The sequence below is a fragment of the Sorghum bicolor genome, chromosome 10, assembly GCF_000003195.3.
Source record: "Sorghum bicolor cultivar BTx623 chromosome 10, Sorghum_bicolor_NCBIv3, whole genome shotgun sequence".
Lineage (NCBI taxonomy): Eukaryota > Viridiplantae > Streptophyta > Magnoliopsida > Poales > Poaceae > Sorghum > Sorghum bicolor.
In genome coordinates this window covers 15,298,726-15,302,116 of record NC_012879.2, presented here as the reverse complement: position 1 = coordinate 15,302,116, position 3,391 = coordinate 15,298,726, and positions in this window count along the sequence as shown.

Here is a 3,391-nt window from a genome sequence, read left to right as displayed (position 1 = left end):
GCAAACCGGAGTTTAACTCAGACTCATACACTCAGTCACAGACTCACACTTAGTCTCATAGTGACAGTCGGGACTCCACATAATTGACATGGTAACTCAGCAACTCACCAACACTCCCAGAGTCCTAGTCCTAGCCTCCGTGGCTCTCAGCCTCTCACTAAGTACCATCGGCAACATCTTCATCTTCATAGGATTAAGTTTGAATTAGACACCGAATTCATCTCCGGGTCCCGCTCATAGTACCTTTGAATGCTTCGCTAGGTGATTTTAACTTTTGTAAAATGCGGTTATTAGAGAAAAGCAAACCGATACTCCTCGTTATTAACGTAATAGCGTTTGGTTCTCTTGTTAGAGCTAAAATGAAACCCCACTCAATAAAAGCTACTCTGTCCTTTTGATTCCAAATGTATGTTTTTTTGTCTTTTTTAAGTGCTTCATGTATGCCTCCCCCTAGTAGTAGAACGGGCAACCTACAACATTATTGCTCTAGATCGAGGTTTGAACACATCAAAGCTAGCCAAATTCAAAGCTGAGCAATTCAAGTGTTGAATTTGGAACATATTCAACAAACTCTAGCTTGAGACAAATTCAGCTTGTAGCATAAATTAACACCTTCATCCTGAACCTAACAAAGAAAATACCATTGGCGCCAAAATAGCCTATTGGACTAATCCACTAAACCAAGTAAGCTTTAGCACAGCTCAAACTTAGCAACATGATTATCATGAGTATGGATCTTGCATACCTTTAACTTACCATCATCGAATCACATCACGAACAAAATAGTACTTGATGTCAATATGTTTAGTTCTCTCATGAACATCTGATCTTTGGTAAGGTAAATGGCACTTTAACTGTCACAAAATAAATTAATGCAAGAATCAACTCCACACAGCTCAGCATATAGACCTTTCAACCAAATTAATTCCTCGCACGACTCAGAAACAACCATGTACTCTGCTTCAGTAGTTGACAAAGCAACAACAAACTGCAATGTAGTCCTCTAACTTACAACACAACTGCCAACTGTGAACACATAGCCAGTGAGTGACCTACGCCTGTCTAGATCAGCAATATAATCTGAATCCACATAACCAATAAGTCCCTTCTCAGTTCTGCCAAATTTCAAACAAGAATCTACTATGCCTCTGAGATATCTAAAAATCCATTGAACTGTCCTCCAATGTTCTTTACCAAGATTATACATATATCTACTAACCAAACTCATAGCATATGATAAATCTGGACGAGAGCAAACCATGACATACATCAAAGACCCAACAACACTAGAATAAGGAACTCTTGACATGTATTCAATATCTTGATCTGTACTAGGACATTGTGCAGCTGACAATTTAAAATGAGGTGCAATAGGAGTACCAACAACCTTAGCATTATGCACTGACTAAGAAATAGAAAACCAGATTTTCTGTCTCTAGTAATTTCCATACCGAGAATTTTATTAGCAGCACCAAGATCTTTCATGTCAAACTCACTACTCGACAATTTCTTTAATTTAGTGATTTGAACCTTACTCTTGGCAACAATCAGCATATCATCAATATACAACAACAAGTATATAGGTGATCCATTAATATGCTTGATGTAAACACAACTATCATATTTAGACCTCTTAAAACCATGCAACAACATAAATGAATCAAACCTCTTGTTCCACTGACAAGGGGACTGCTTCAAACCATACAAGGATCTCTGCAACTTGCAAACAAATTTCTCCTTGCCAGGCACTATGAACCCTTCCGGCTGGTCCATGTACATATCCTCCTCAAGCTCTCCATGCAAAAACACAGTCTTCACATCTAAGTGCTCAAGCTCAAGATCATGTGAAGCAACAATACTAAAAAATATACGAATAGAATTGTGCTTTACAAATGGAGAGAACACATCATTATAGTCAATATCGGGAATCTGACTATAGCCTTTTGCTACTAACCTTGCCTTAAACTTTTGAGGCTCACTTGGAGTTAAACCCTCCTTTCTCTTAAGATCCATTTGCAGCGGATGATCTTCTTCTTCTTCTTAGGCAAAGGAACAATCTCCCATGTGCTATTCTTCTCAAGAGACTGCATATCTCCTCATGCATAGCTAAAATCCACTTCTCACAATCACCACAACCATTGGCTTCATGATACGTTGCTAGCTCATGAGTATTCTCTACCTGTTCAACACAACTCAAAGCATAATAAGTCAAATTACATTCTTCAATAAGACAAGCTGGAGGTCCACAACCCCTCTTTGACCTATGATGAGCAATAGGCAAATCCTCCTCTAACTGTAAAATAGGAGGTGAGTGTTATTGAACATCATCATGAGTATTATCATCAGCAACTTCATCATCATGAGTATCAACTGGCTCCACCTGCACACCTGCCTCATCATCCACATGCTCCACCTGCATACTGGTATATTGCAGCTTCCTTTCATGACTCTAGAACATGATGTGAGGACAAGCTGTCATTAAACATCATAGATTCATTGAAAACGATACTCCTACTCATAAAAGTCTTTCTTGTTTTGGGATTCCACAGTTTATATCATTTAACTCCCGAACCATAACAGAAAAAGAGACATTAAATAGCTCTAGGCTCTAATTTTCCATTATCAACATGAGCATAAGCAGTGCAGCCAAAAACTTTTAACTGTGAATAATCTGTAGGTGTACCTGACCATACCTCAATGGGAGTTTTATTATTAAGTGGAATAGAAGACGACCTGTTTATCAAGTAACATACGGTGTTAGCTACTTCAGCCCAAAAACGCTTGCTCATCCTTGCATTGGACAGCATGCAGCGAGCCTTTGAAATGATAGTTCTGTTCATACACTCAGCCACACCATTTTGCTGCGGAGTGTGCAATATGGTGTGATGCCTAACAATGCCTTCATTCCTGCAATAATCATCAAAACCATCCGAAGAAAATTCTCCACCATTACCAGTACGAAGCAATTTCACCTTCCTTTCAGTTTGCCTCTCTATCATAACTTTCCAATTCTTAAATGTAGCAAAGGTATCATCTTTATTTTTTAGAAAATAAGGCCAAACTCTTCTAGAGTAATCATCAATAATTGTAAGCATGTAACGAGCACCACCAAGAGAAGGCTTACGGAAAGGACCCCATAAATCAGCATGTACATAATCAAGAGTACCTTTGGTGGTATGAACTGAAGTGTTGAATTTTACCCTTTTATGCTTCTCAAAAATACAATGCTCACAGAACTTCATGTTACTCGAAGTGCAGCCATCCAACAAGTTTCTCTTCATCAATTCTGCCATACCAAGTTGACTCATATGTTCCAAACGCATATGCCAAAGGTTAGTTTTACTAGGTTCATCATTAGTAACAGTAGTAGCAGCAGCAGAAACAGTATCAT